At 45.1% G+C, this 15,940-nt stretch overlaps 1 protein-coding gene across 1 annotated transcript in view; it reads right to left on the bottom strand.

Annotated features, from left to right (window-relative positions):
- MYO18A (myosin XVIIIA) overlaps window positions 1-4,632 on the bottom strand; it is a 94,309-nt gene extending 89,677 nt beyond the window's left edge. Inside the window, exon 1 of the mRNA XM_023530560.1 lies at window positions 4,616-4,632. The gene's annotated coding sequence lies outside the window, so the exon portion shown is untranslated. The remainder of the gene's footprint in view (window positions 1-4,615) is intronic.
- Window positions 4,633-15,940: the final 11,308 nt, after the last annotated feature.

Raw genomic sequence — 15,940 nt, 5'->3', positions numbered from 1 at the left:
ATCCCTCTCCCCTCTGTATACCCAACCCCCACAACCAAGCAATCCTTACCCAATCCTGACTCTTTCCTAGAGGCTAGATAGTTGATCAATATCAACGGAAAACAGGCCCCAGAATTCTAGAATGTTGGGGCTGGAAAGGTCCCCGAGGAGTAATTTCATATAAAGCCCTGTCTCAGCAACAGCTTGCCCTCACTCTCATTGAGACAGGCAGAACGACAGTCACGACAGCCACACAAGGGATAGTGCTGGCTGGAAATGTTACGAGATCTGGTACCTAGACCAGATTCTGCCAACACATCGCCAGGGGACCTTGAGCCTGTCACTTTGCTAGATAATCTAGGTCTCTTCTAGCTCTAAAATTCCAAATAGCTAAGTCTCTTGTGGACACAGGTTAGTTATTAACTCTCTGCCAAAGTCACCCCTCTCATCCCAACCCTGGGGCCTTTGGAGACTGAATCCATTTCAGCCCTTCCCTCATCACCCGTCTTGCCACTGTTATCTACAAAGCTCACAAGGCGCTCTTTCCCCACTGTCATCCTTACAATTGCCAGGCCTGACGGTGGCCTGGGTTCTCTCCTGTGCCACATGTCTGGAGCTACCTGCAGCCTCCCCTTCCAGGGTCAGACTGGCAATGCAGCTGCAGCTGCTGCTCCTATGCTCCTATGCTCCTCTGTACCCAATTCCTTAGAGATCTGGGTTCTGCCACATTTTTGTAGACCTTGGACTTTCCAGCATCTCCTGTCCTCAGGTCCAAAGTCTTCAGCAACAATAACATCACCACCTCTCCACTCTCCATTCCACGCTGTAGTTTCTACCCACCTCCCCTTCATCTCTTAACCTCTCCGGTGAAGGTCGCTTACAGTTTTTCTGACCTTCTCTGCCTTTCTCCCCTCACCCTACTCCAAGAGGCCTTTCCTAATTTTAAAAGGAGGAAAAGTATATATGTAAATTAGAATATGTATATAAAGTAGGGGATGTACCTAAATCATCTTGACCTTACTATCCTCAAAAATCAAAGCGAAGTACAATTGACTCAGTCAATTCAACTGCTTTATCACTCTAAGACAGAAAGTATTTTGAGGGCAAGGACTATTCAACTCAAATAGGTATCTATCAGTTTATAAACAGGAGAAACAATTTACATATTCACACCATGGAATACTACTCAGCAAAAAAGGGAAGCAGTTACTGATCTACATAACAAGGATGAATCTCAAAAACATTATGCCAAGTGACAGTAAAAGAATTTTTTGACAAAAGAGTTCATACTGGTATGGTACTATCTATACAAAATTCTAGTATAGGTGAAACTGACCTAAGGTTAAAAAGTAAAAAAATTAGAACTGTAGTTACCTCTAGGAAGTAGGGGTGGGGATTGTCTGAGAAAGGGCATGAGGGAACTTCCTGGGGTGATGCTCATGTTGATGGGGGTTTGGATTGACAGGTGTATGCATTTGTCAACAGTCATCAAATAGTATACATAAGATTTGTGCATTTCATTGTGTGAAATATTCACCCAAAAGAAAAAAAGAACTATAAATAAATACTGAACTATAAATAAATACTGAACTAGTTAATGATATGTATGCTAAAGCATTTGGAGCAAAGTATACTGATGTCTGTGATTTACTTTAGGATGCATCAAAAATGTAAGCTGGCTTGATTGATGGGTCAAGGGATAAATATGTGATAAAGCAAGGGATAGTAAAGTGTTAATTGCAGAATCTAGGAGGTAGAAAGTTGTTCACTATAAAATCCTGTAACTTTTCTAAATATGTGCAGAGCTTTATGATAAAATATTAGAAAAAATATGTATCTATCAAGCACCTATTAGATACAAGGGATATGACATAACTAAAACTAATGAAAAAGCTTAGGTTTCAGATGTCAGGTAGCAAATCTGGGAACAAATCTGAGTTAACAGTTATACAACATTGGTAAGTCACTTAAGGCCTCTGTGCCTCTGTTTTCTCCTTTGTAAAATAGAGATAATAATAATATCTACCAGATAAGGCAATGGGAATTAAATAAAATATGTATATAAGCCCTTCATATAACACCTAGCCCAAAGTAAGCCCTCAAGAATAGTACCCAATAGTAGCAAGGCACATTCTTATCATCTAAATGAGTTGGTAGAAAGGATAGTAAAGTACTCAAATGACTATCAGCACAAGTGTGACTAAAATAAGTCTAGACAAAAATCTTAATGCTGGACAGGACCTTCGTATATGGAAAGTAAAGTCCAAACAAGTGAAGGTAATCCAATGAGCACATGGCCAAGCTGGATCACACTGGACCAAGTCCAGAGGCCCATTAAAACTATTGCCAGAATAAGGACAAGCAATTCATTGATGCAGAAATACAAATGGCCAACAAATACGAACAGCTATTCAGCCTCGGTAATATTCACAGACGTGTGAAATAAAAGAGGTATACTACTGTTCACTTAGCAGTTTAGTAAAACCTACCAAGGTTAATAACATCATTCAGTTAGAGGATGGGAAGCAGGGTATCTCATACACTGTAGTAGGAGTATCAATTGGCATAAGAAGGGGAAGTTGGTGGTACCTATGAAAATATTTCAGTATACATATTCTTTGACTGGGCAATTCCTCTGATAGGACATCTATCTATAGGTATATTTATACAATAAACATGGCTAATTTTTGCAGCGTAGTTTGTAATAGCAAAATTCTGTCAATATAAATGGCCTTCACTAAGGGAATAGCTAAATTATAGAACTGGGCAGTTATTAAAAAGAATGAGATAGATTTGTGTGTACTGACCTGGAAAGAGTCAATGCTATATTATTAAGTGAAAAATGCAAGTTGCCAGATAACATATATTTTTTACTAAAATTTAAAAAACTACATGTATACGTATGCATATACATACATGCACATTATGTATAATACTCATATATGCATAAAAAATGTATACTCTGGGGCAGAGAGAGGAATTTCAGAAGGGTCAAAGCAAACTAGTGTTTTACCTACATTGTTTTAATTTTTTACAATGAGAATATTTAGATAGTTGGTGTGTGTATGTGCGTATTTAAGCCTAAGGGATTTAGATAGTGGGATTACATGTAATTTTTCTTCTACTTTTCTGCACATTATTTATTTCCTATAGAAAAAATACTTTACATTACATTTATATAAATTATATTTATGTAATATAATATATTAAGCTATATACAATATATAAAATGTATATAACTAGCTTTGGAAAAGTAGGGTGGAAAGATCCATTACAAAAAATTTATCCGTGGTTATTTTCTGTGGAGTAGAGGCAAAGAGAAGTAACACTACCTTTCTACCTAGGATACTTCCTTTGGATTAAACTTTTTTTTCAGCACATGTTACTTTTGTGATTGTAAAGATTTTTTTAAAAATAAAGAAAAAGACAAAGTAGTAAGCAATTCATTTAGCATTAAAGTTGTAAACAGGGCTTGCAATGTTAAGTTCAAAGAATGCCCTCTCATGCCTGGAAAGTTTCAGTGACTTGAGGGGACTCGGATCTTCTCATTGTTATTTTAAGTGGAGACAGATTTAAATGGGTCACCCTGCATCTGGCAAAGTAGAAATCCCAGGAAATGGAAACTATAATGTTAGAGCCCCAAGACAAGGGCGCCCAGACTTGTCCGCTGTGGGTGGATACTTAAAAGGGTCAGTCTCCCCCACCCCCCACCCCAGACCACACTCATAAATAAATACAAAGGAAATACTTTCCCAAGAGAGCTGGCCTCTCTCTCTTGGCCTCTGACCTTCCTGAGCGGCTGTTTCCTACAGCCTCGAGGCCTTCATCTCAGAGCTGGCCCGCACCGAGGACTGCAAAAGCGTCCCGGTGGGGCTCACAGGACACCTGGCCCAGCCTCGCGGCCCCAGCCTGAGCAACGCAGGGTGGCTCCTGGCCCCGCCGCCGCCGCCGCTGCCGAGCTTCTTCCCGGCAGGTCTGCTGAGCTCCGCAGCAACTCGTGACTCACTGCCAGGTCACACGGAGCTTATCTGGCTCCAGGTGTGCTCCCTCACTTAGACTGCACGCTTCTCACATGACATCAGCCGGCCCGCCGCCGGCTCACGGCTCCCTTCCCCGCCCGCCGCCCGCCGCCGTGAGGGGAACCACCGGCCCCCAGCATTTTCAGGCAGCGGGGCCGCGCGCAGCCGCAGCTCCGAGGCGCCTCCCGCTGCGATACCGTCTCTCCCGGAACGCAGCGATTCCTCAGGCCCCGAGAGAAATGGGAGTGGGAGAGGTGCCAGCAGCCGGGTCCTCCAGGTGCACCTCCTAGGTCTTCTGCGGAGCCTGCAGCAGTCCGCTGGGCGCTAAACCCAGCTAACACTACCCACCTCCATCCCCACCTTCTGTATGACCTTGAGCAAGTCCCGACCCCTCTCTAGGCCTCAGCTATTTCAACTATAAAATCTCCATGGGCCTGAGAGTTCAGACTTGGCCCCAAGCCCTTGCTTTTGCTAGAGAGGTATTCTGCTCAACCACAAACTGCAGGTTCTAATTCTGCTCTGACTCTGACTTGCTGTGTGACCTTGAGCCCATCATCCAATATATCTGAATATCAGAGAATAATAAAAATAATCCCTTGTAAGTGACGATAAAGTACCTGGCAAAGAGAAAGAGCCCTGGGCCCTGTAAAATCATCAGTCCACAATTTAAACTGCTGCCTGACTGTAAGCTATTTGAAATGTCAAAGGAATGTGGATAATTTATAAGCCACACAATTCCTACCTCCAGAGAAAGGGCAAGAAAGTAAGGTAGGGGCAGGATTGGACGTTTTCCAGATCTGTTCCCCACCCTCCAATCTAGCTCCTACCACTATACCACCCCACCCTCTAATTCAGTCCACCTCAAAAAATGGTGAGGTGCAGGGAGCAGATCTTAAAGTACCCTGGGGCCTGACCCAAAGCAGAATTTAAAAACTCCATCCAGTCCCCAACTCAAGTCCTGGGGGAACCTGTTAATCTTAGCACAGAGTGGGTTGGGCCCTCTTATCCCCTCAAACCTTTAAATGACCTCAGCTTTACCCACCATGCCCAGGAGAGACCTGAGACAAGGCCTGGGGCCCAGGGCCACCAACAGGACTCTGCTCACATGGATGCTCTGGTTCCAGTCTGTGGTGTCCACTCCAGGTGAGGGAGGTCTGGTTGGGAAGAGACAGACCTTTGGTTTGAAGGAGCAAGAACAGCAACTGCCGCCCTGCAGACCTGTGACACACCAAGTCTGGATCAAGGCTTCCTGAGTTCCAGCAACTCCCTGCTCCACCCAAGTAGGGTGGATTCCCCCTTTCACATAAGCCCCAGCTCTGTCCCACCCAGTCCACCTTCAAGTACCTGCCTCTGGGGGACCCTGGAGTTTTCAGGCCCAACTTCTGAAGACACAATGAGCCTCAAGCTGGGTCAGTGAAATGAGGCTCCAGGCAATAGGCTGGCAGCCCAGGCTGCCAGGGAGTCAGGTTGAGGGACCAGGCAGGAGTCAGGAAGGGCATAATCCATGTGAGGGCATCTGAGGAGAGCCTGGGGCATGGAAGGAAACCCTTAGGCACACACCCTGGCACCTAAGCCAGATCAGGAAAGAGTAAACAAACTAGATAGTCAGAGCTGCCTGGCACCAGGTCATCAACTGTTCAAAGTTCAAAGCTCCCAAAGGAAGTGACCACCAACATTCTACCCCTCCCACCCCCACCCTTCACCCCCATCTCCTACCCTTCTCATTCCTCTAAACCCCCAGCATAACAGTTTTCCATACTGTCTTCCTGGAATTGAGGCATCAACCCAAATGTTCACAACCCCAAATGGACAAGCATACCTCCACCCAAGGATATATATAACCAGTCATGTCCAGCAACCAGGAAGATGTTTCCTGGAAAGCCCTCATTACAAAAACTCAGAGCGGAAGCTGAAGAGGTGGCAGGCCATTTACAAAGAGCCAGCAAGGTCTGTCAGGAAGCCAGAGACCTCAGGAGAGCAACTTTCAATATCCACAAATAGAAAATAGCCCCTGAACCTAAAGGGTGGGGAACACTTAGGAAAGGCTGGGTCAATTGCCATGACAACAGGATACCAACCTGTCCAAGAAAAGGGCTCCAGACCTGGTAAATACACGGAAAAGCAGCTTGAACCTCTAGAGTCAATGTCTTGCTAAGGTGATCTTGCTCTTAGCTACCTGGACATCCTTCCCTCTCCTCCAGCGTGGCCCAACGCATATATACTTCGCACAGTTCACTCTCCATGGGAGGATTTACAAGGCCTCCTCAAGCCACAGACATGCCAGGCACTCAAAAGTCAAAACAAACCCGCGTAAACCAGCAAACCAGACCTAATCATTGGTAAGGTGAAGCGAGGAGGGAATCGCATAATTTTGGGGGACCATCTGCAGGCAGGAAGTCACTAAGCAGGAGAGCTCCTCCCAGGAAGCATCATCCCAGGCCTCCCTACACAAACGCAAACCATGAGGACATTGCCAAACACATGCCAAACTAGGCAAAAGGAGTACTGCTTAAAAAACAAACTGGCTGCCTTCCCCCACCACACCGACCCCCCAGCTCATTCTGGCTTGCAGCCTTTCTAACTAATCAGCAGGATATACGTGCCTTGCAACAGGGTGACACCTCCTCACCCCTACAACAAAGCCCCAAAGTGTGGTGTGTCCCTGTAGGCCTTATCTCAGCTAGGAACATGACCCCCCTCCTCACTAGGCTTGGTACCAAGCAGCAACCCCCAACATGAGGTGGGGGACAGCTAACCTTACCATCTTCCCTTCCCATTGGCGAAACTACTGGCATGACAGGTTATCAGGGCGGGGTGTCAGGGCAGTCTCTCCCAGAGGCCTGGGGCTGGCTGTCCGACCTTCCCACACACACACACCCCACCCCTTTGCAGGGAAAGGTGAGGTGAGTAGCCAGTCACAGGGGACCACCTGCACTGAAGAATCTCCAAAGCCTACCATTCATCACCACCCCCATCTTCTTGTCCCAAGGGGAGGGGGCTTGTGGAAGCGGGGTCTCCATTGTTTGGCCAGCTGTCTAGCAGCTGCTCCTTTGAGAGGAGCCCGCTGTCGGCCTGGCAGTGAAAGGGTGAAGGCCGCTGGGAGGGATAAAGGGCTCAGTGGAGGTGCTCGGCTTCCCCGCAGCCTCCCTCAGAGCCTCCGTGGGTCGGTCTGTCTGGGCGGCCCTGGGCCTGGCCCCGAGAAGCCCCCTACCCCGAGGCTGCAGCCTCCACCCTGCAGCTCAGGGCCAACCGGGCTCCCCCAACCCCCAAATTCCCCCAAACTGAAGGCCACCCTGCCCTGCCTCCTCGCGTTCCCCGGGCTGGCAAAAGGGGCCGAAGCTCCCCCTCCCCGCCCCTGCTGATCTGACCCCACTCCCGGGCGCCGAAGTCGCGGCCGGGGACGGGAGCCGGGAGTCCGGGCCGCTGCTTCCAGGGGACAGGGAAGGAGGAGGAGCAGGCGGGCCCCGCCGCCCGCCTGCCTTCCCAGCCCAAACCGGCCCCTCCGCCCCGCTGGACCCGGCCCGCCACCGAGCGGCCGCCTTCGCCATCCCGCACTCACCAGCCGCCGGAGCCCGCCCGGCAGGCAGCAGAAGCTGAGACACTGCATCCAGCGGCCCCGGCCCCGTCCGGGCTAGAGCAGAGCGCAGCGCAGCTCAGCGCCGCGCAGCGCAGCGCCGCCCCCCGCCGCCGCGCGAGCCGAGCCGAAAGGGAGCTCCCTGCTGGCGGCTCCGGGGATAAACGCCCCGCCTTCCGGGCAGCGCCTGGGCGCGCCTCCAGCGAGGGCCATGTGGGCACCGGGCACTGCCCTGGGAAACTTCTGTCCGTGTCCGAGAGGCCCTGCTTGCGGATCCTGTCTGCACTGGGCACTGGAGGCTGTTGGACACGCCCAGAGCAGGCACCAGGGCAATGCTAAAAGTAAAGAACAGTTTCTGTCCAAGGCGGGCTCTCGACTCCGCTGGCTGTGTCCAGGAGGATGCTGCCCAGGGCAGTGCTGTCCAGAGGAAGCAACTGAGTCTTGCTGGCCACATCTTCCCAGGGTGGCTCTGCAGAGACAGGCATAGGGCTGCTGGATGGTGCCAGATGGCTCAGTCCAAAACAGGCACTGCCTGCCATGTCCAAGGTGAGACTAACAGAATGTACTCTCAAAGAAGCATGGGCACATGCTTCTGGTGGCTTGATCTGAGAGAGCCCTGCCTCAGGGGTGTACCAGGGCCCCAGGGGTTACAGCCAGAAGTGGCATTCACTCCCTAAGAACGCCAACAATGTCAGGATTAACACCTTTCAGAAGCTCTTTGGATTGAGGTCTACCTCTGGGTCTCTCATGTCCTGTAAATATCAAGTGAGCTTCTTTACCCAGTGAGAAGGAAGTTTAGACATCCTGAGAGAGGCCAGAGGCTTAGAGACCAGGCCAGAGAGAGAGAGAGAGAGAGAGAGAGAGAGAGAGAGAGAGAGAAATGGGCACTTCTACAGGCAGTGTCCATGCTGGAGTTGGGTACTCCAGAACATGGAAGAAACTGAATAGAGTGGTGCAGGAAAAAAGGTGTGGCAGACAAGGGCAGCTGCCTCCATACAGTCCAATGAGGAGCTTCTCCAGGCAGGGGTGGCCCAACCTGACAGACCAGGGAAGGTTGGAGGGAGGGGGCTCAGGAGCAAAGAGCTGAGTAAGAGCTGGGAGATCCTGAGGAATAGAGCACAACCAGGATGTGCATTGTGGATAAAGGAACAACATACAACCAAACTCAATTCAACAAACTTTTACCGAGAGCCTGTCAAGTGCCAAGTGCATCACCAGGCACTTTGGGGACACAGAGAAATCAGATATGGAAGCTTTTTTTTTTTTTTTTCAGGGAGCTCACATGGGGATGGGGGATGGAAAGAAAGTTGCTCTGAAGACATGACATTTGAGGAGAACTTTGGAGGCTAGTTAGGACACTGACCGTCACTACTGCTTCCTGAGCACTGGACAGGAAGTACACTTCCTGTGCTAGACACTATCTCTATTCCTCACAACAAACCTATGAGGGAGACATTATTATTATAGCTAGGGATTGAATGCACGGACTCTGGAGACAGGTTACCTGGGTTCAAATCCCAGCTCTGTCAAGTTCTAGCTGTGTTACCCTGGGTGATTTATAAAATCTCTCTGTGTCTCTCTGTGGATAATAACAGTGCTTGCATCAACATTTATTTTGAAAATCAAGAGTTTAGTCTTTTCAACAAATGGTGCTGGAACAACTGGACATCCACAAGCCAAAAAATAAATAAAAAAACGAACCTAGACACAGACCTTATACCCTTCACAAAAATTAAAAATGGACATAGATCTAAATGTAAAACACGATATAAAACTGCTAAAAGATAACGTAAGAGGAAACCTAGATGATCTTGGGTATGACAGTGATTTTTTACATACATGATTTGTGGAAGAAAAAATTGATAAGCTGGACTCCATTAAAACTAAAAATGTCTGCTCTGCAAAAGACAGTGTCAAGAGAATGAGAAGACAAGCCACAGACTGGAAAAAAATATTTGCAAAAGATACATCTGATAAAGAAATATTATCCAAAATACCCAAAGAACTCTTAAAGCTCAACAATAAGAAAACAAAAAATCTGATTTTAAAATGGGCCAAAACCTGATCAGACAGACACTTCACCAAAGAAGATATACAAGTGGCAAATAAACATTTGAAAAGATGCTCTACATCGTATGTCATAGAGAATTGCACATTGAAACAACAATGAGATATTTCCACACACCTATGAGAATGACCAAAATCCAGAACACTGACAACACCAAATGCTGGTGGGAATGTGGACCAACAGGAAGTGTCATTCATTGCTGGTTGGAATGCCAAATGGTACAGTCACTTTAGAAGATAGTTTGGCAGTTTATAACAAAACTAAATATACTCCTACCATATGATCCAGCAACTGCACTCCTTATTATTTACCCAAATGAATTAAAAACTTATATCCATACAAAATCCTGCACACGGATATTTAGAACAGCTTTATTCATAATTGCCAAAACTTATAAGCAACCGAGATATCCTTCAGTAGCTGGATAAACTGGTACATCCAGACAATGGAATATTATTCAGCACTAAAAAGAAATGGGCTATGAAGCCATGAAACAACATGGAGGAAGCTTAAATGCATAATACTAAGTGAAAGAAGTCTATCTGAAAAGATTATATGATTCCAACTCTATGACATTCTGGAAAAGGTAAACTACGAGGACAAAAAGATCACTGGTTGTCAGGGGTTGGGGGAAAGGGAGAGATGACTAGGTGGAGCACAGAGGATTTTCGGGGCAGTGAAACTACTCTATATGATACTACAATGATGGCTACATGTCATAATGCATTTATCTAAACCCACAGAAGCTACAGCACCAAGAGTAAACTTTAATGTAAACTATATAGACTTTGGGTATATGGGAACTCCTGGGAGGAGTGGGAAGTACATGGGCTTTAGGACCCCACATTGGGAGGACACTTGGTCTAACAGCTGCTAGCAAGTTGCTTAGCCTCTCTAAGCCTCAATTTCCTCATCCATAAGATGGGGATGATAATAGTGTCTACCTCATAAGGATGTGAGAGGATAAAACAAGCAAATTCATTTAAAGCAATTAGTCCACTACTTGACACATGGCAAGTGGTTAACAGATGTTAGCCCTTATTAATTTCTCTGGCCCTTCACTTCTTCATCTGTAAAATGGGAAGCTGATAATAATACATAAATCAGAGTAACTGTGAGGCTTTGAAGAAACGGCAAATATAAATTATGCAAGATGATATTTGTCACATGGTAAGCTACTGCGGTATGACCCTCCATAAAGGATGACAAATAGGTAAGCTAGCTTTTTTAAAAGCCCATGGAATTAGAAATCTGCCTCTTGGCAATTGTTGCTCAGATGACAAAAGAACATCCTTGAATATCATTCCTCAAAATGCATTTATTAGCTTAAGATCCCTTATTTCTTTGCATAGAAGCTTGGAGTGTGGGTGGAAAATACTCTCTAGGTAACTTAAAGCTAAATTCTTAGAAGAGGGTAACTGCTAAAGATTAATCACACACCCCCCCCCAAAAAGAAAAAAAAACCCACATCTCTGAAATGACATAAAAAGTTTTATTTTGGGAAAATTCAAACATATACAAAAGTAAACAAAGTAATATAACAAACCCCAAAGTATCCATACAACTTCAATAGTTAACAACTCATGGAAATCTTGTTTCAACTATACTCCTTCCTACCAATATAATTTTGAAGCACATCCAGATACTATATCATTTCATCTGAAAATATTTCAGTGTATATCTCTAAAAGATAAGGATTATTTTTAAAACCTTTACTTACTGTTGGCATACAATATTATATTAGTTTCAGATGTATATCATAGTGATTAGACATTTATATAATTTACAAAGTGATCATTAAAGGATTATTTTTAGAACAAAACCACAGTATCATTATCCCACCTAAAATTTTTAAACAATAATTCATTAATATCAAAAAAATCAATATTCAAATTTCTAATTATGTCCGTAAATGTTCTTTTAAAAATTGCTTTTGTTTGAATCAAGATCTACACACTGCAGTCAGTTGACATGACTTTTAAGTATCTTTTAACCTACAGGTTTCTCTTCTGTCTCTTTCTCTCCCCACCGCCACCAACCGGCAACTTGTTTGTTGAAGAAACTAGGTCATTTATCCTGTAGATTTTCCAGTCTGGACTCTGCCAATTGCATCCCCATGGTGTAGTTTAATATGATGCTCTAGCCTCTGAATTTCCTATAAATTGGTAGATAGATCTAGAGGCTTGAACAGATTTTAGGGTTTTTTGTTTTTTTGGCAAGAATATTTCATAGGTGGTGTAAATTACTTTCTTCAGGAGGTACATAGGGTCCTATTGTCTCTGAAATGACTCTTTGACATTAAAAATATATGATTGTCTTTACTAGAAGTGTAAGGATATAAAAGAACCCACCTATCAACAGATGAATGGATAAACAAAATGAGGCATTTACACACAATGGAATATTGTTCAGCCATAAAAAGGGAAAAAATTCTGACACATGTTACAACATGATTGAACCTTGAGGGTATTGCGCTAAGTGAAAGAAGCCAGACACAGAAGGACAAATATTATATGATTCCACTTATATGAAGTACCTAGAATATGTAAATTCATAGAGATAGAATGTAGAATACAGGTTTCTGGGGGCTTGGGGGAGGAAGGAATGGAAAATTATTGTTTAACGAGTACAGTTTCTGTTGGAGATGATGAAAAAGTTCTGGAAATGGATGGTAGTGATGGTTGTACAACATTGTGAATGTACTTAATGCCACCAAATTGTACACTTGAAAATGGTTAAAATGGTAAATTTTATGTTATGCATATTTTGCCACAAAATTTTTTTAAAGAGCTCAGCTATTGCATAAAATATAGCCCCACTTACAAACCCTTAAAGTCCTTGGTTTATGTATTAGGCTTTCTCTGAATCAGCAGACTTACTACTGTAATGATCTACACATAGCTGTGGTTTTCTTTCTGTGCTTCCAAGAATATCATAGCCTCTGCCTCACTCTACAATGATCAGGGGATCCACAGCCCCTCAGCCACAAGCCCAATATTTTAGACTATAGACATCTACAAGCAGGGATGTGGAGGCAGCCAGGCACAACCTTCTGGGGTCATAAGGCTTGAGGTTGAGACTGTTTTTGCTACTTACTTGCCATGAAAGTTTAGTCAAATGATTTGACCTCTCGTTTTCCATTTCTGTAAAATTAGAGCTACAACCTCCTACCTCCCAGGGATGTTGTAAGGATTAAATGAGGTCATATCATGGTCAAGTGCTATACAAAAATAGGGCTTTGTTTTGTTATTATGCTTGGAGTGATTTAAAGAGGATGACACTAGGACATAGATTTATCAACATTGAGAAAACGATGTTTCCAGAAGTTAGGTACTTTGCAAACTAAATTTTTTTTGACATCATTCTTGGCAAGGTCCTCAGTAGAGTGACCGACTGTCTTGGTTTGCCCACAACTGAAGGTATTCCCATGATGTGGGATTTTCAGCGCAAAACAGAAAGTCCCAAGCAAAAGGGGACAAGTTGGTGACCTAATCAACGATCTCCCAATTGCTAATTCTAGGAACTGTCTCTCAGGCTTGCTCACTACTGATTGTTTGACCTGCCTTCCTTCTGGAAACTCTCTTTTCAACTTGGCCTCCAGTACCAATTCTTTTGGGTCTCCCATGACCTCCAATTCTGGTGCTTCCCAGATTTCTGCCTCTGCTTTCTTTTCCTATAATCCTATGGCCCCTCCTTGAGAGATCTAGTTCATTCCCAGGACTCTCAACCATCTCTCACACAACAGATAACTCCCAAATTCTGTGGTAGACATTACTCTAGAAGCTAGCCTGGTTCTTTCACCATCTCTTGCAAATACCCCAAATGAATCATGTTTAAAGCCAAATGTACAACCTTCCTCACTGACTACTTTCGTTTGGTTAATGATCCTAATGATCAGTCCATGAAGTCAAAAGTCCACTTTCCCTGCCTCTTCTTTTTTTCTTAGACCCATCCACTCAGGCACTGGTTCTACTCCATAAATATCTCTCTAATCTAAATTATTTCCTCATCTCCACTGCCATCCCTTCAGCTCAGGCCTCATCAGCTCTCAGCTGGACAATGGCAACAGCCTCTTCCTGGTAACCTTTTTCTACCTCTTCCCTTCCAACCCCACCTCCATGTGGCTGCCAGAGCGATCCTTCTGAAGTATAGATATGACCATGTCACTTCCTAGACTGGAATTCTTCAAAGTCCCCCAATGGCCTAGCACAGGGGTAAGCAAACTTTTTCTATAAGGGCCTGATAGTAAATATTTTAGACTTTCCAGGCCAGATGGCCTCTGTTTCAACTACTCAACTCTACCATTGTAGCACAAAAGCAACCATAGACAAAACATAAACAAATGCTTGTGTCTATGTTCCAATAAAAATTTATTTATAAAAAGAGGTAGAGGGCCAGATTTGGCCTGTGGGCTATGGCTTGCTGAACCTTGGCCTAGGAAATAATCAGGACCTATTCATCAATAGCCGGAGGCCCAAGGGAAACAGCTTCCACCACAGCAAGTATGACTCCAATTAGATCTTGGAAAGAACTTTCTTCGCTGCTAAAGGATTGTTAAAACCAGCCCAAGTTATTGAAGGAGATGGTAGAATGTCCATCTCTTCTGGTTTTCTGACTTGCCTCAGGTGTAGCCCTCTCTGGACCTACTCCTAATTCTGGCATCAAGATAGCAAAACTAAATTAAAATGGCATATATGAGTTGAGCCCCTATTCCATGCAAAGCACTAAACTAAGAGCAGGATGGTGTATTCTCTTCCTGCAAAGCATAGCATCACCACACTGCCTGCAGCTGAGGTGCAAAGACCAGTTAGAGACATGAGCAAAGTTACCCAGCAGGATGGATTTATATAACCACTCAAGGCTGCAGCAAAGGGGAAGTCACAAAACATTACATGACTAATTATCAAGTGGAAGCATCATGGAGGCTCAGAGGAAAAAAAGACCAGAGGAAGGGTCAAGGAAGGCTTTAAAGGAAGAGGGTCAGATTTGAGCCCATAATAGTAGAATTTAGATGATAATAATAGCACCTACCACTTGCAAAGAAACATTGTGCACTTGGCACTATATTTACATTATCTTGTTTAATCCTCACGACAACCCTGTCAAGTAGGTATTATTAGTTCCTTTATATACAGAAGGAAACTGAGCCGCAAAGCACCAAGCAGCTTGCTCAAGGTCACATGGCCAGTGAGTGGCTGAGCAGGATTTGAATCCAGTTAGTTGGGCTCTGAAGCCTGCCAGGGCAGAGCTCCCCAGAAGGGTGAACAAGCAAAGGGTGGGAGGAAGCCCTTGACGGTGCAGGCGTGGCAACTAGTGAGGCTGGAATGGGAAAGAGTGGGTGATTAATCTGGAAAAGGAGATCCTGGCCGGCTCATGGAAGGTGCTGAATGCCAGGCTGAGAAGCTTCAAGGAGAGCTGACCAAGAGGAATGTGCAGGTTGGAATGGAGGGAGGGGACGGTGCAGGCAGGAGGTGCTTGGTGGCTGGAGCAGTAGCACTCCAGGAAAGCGAGAGTGAAAGTCTAAACCAGGGAGATGATTTTGGAACTGGAAGGTGGTGGGGAGGACAGGTATAGGAGAGAATATGAAGGAAGGTTTGTGTGGAGACAGAGCTAACAACAGTCATAGGAGCAACTGAGGGAAGAGGTGACAGTTGATAACATGATTCTGGGAGGACCAGGCAGCAAGGCAAAGCAACACTCTAGGCAGCTAAGGATAATACAATGGCTCATGTTTATTATGACCAGCTTCTATTGGTAAGCATTTTACATACATAAGCTCATCTCATCCTCACAACATTCTTATGTAGTAGGATCTGTTATCATTATTCCCATTTTTCAGGTAAAGAGATTGAGGCACAGAGAAGTTAAGCAATTTGTTGAAGGTTATGCAGCTGGTAAGTGGCAGAGTTGAAATTTGAACGCAGGCAGACTGGTTCCAGAGGCCTTCCTCTTCATCACTTCACTATCCTACATCTGTTCAAGTAATGCTTTCAGGAGGAAGCAGGATTCCCCACTCTCACTCCACATTCCTCATCCTCAAGGATCAAATAGAAGAACAATGGTGATGGCAGGATATTTTGCCAGGTGGCGTTGCCCAGTCAGATCTCAAGTTCCTGCCTCTACCCGGAGCAGCTGCCTCTCATCACTAGGCAGGAAGCCTGAGCACACCTGCTGGGGACTGCACTGCCTGGGCACTTACTAAAGACAGGAATACACCTGGAGCCCAGTACTGTCCTCATCAGAGTAGAGCAGTGGAGGATGGGCAGGCTGCCCACAGAAGTGGCAGCAACTGGTGCAGGC

Source organism: Pteropus vampyrus, unplaced genomic scaffold (assembly GCF_000151845.1).
Source record: "Pteropus vampyrus isolate Shadow unplaced genomic scaffold, Pvam_2.0 Scaffold50, whole genome shotgun sequence".
In the NCBI taxonomy this organism is placed as follows: domain Eukaryota; kingdom Metazoa; phylum Chordata; class Mammalia; order Chiroptera; family Pteropodidae; genus Pteropus; species Pteropus vampyrus.
The sequence above is the reverse complement of the archived record's forward strand: the minus strand, read 5'-3'. Positions and strand labels throughout refer to the sequence as shown.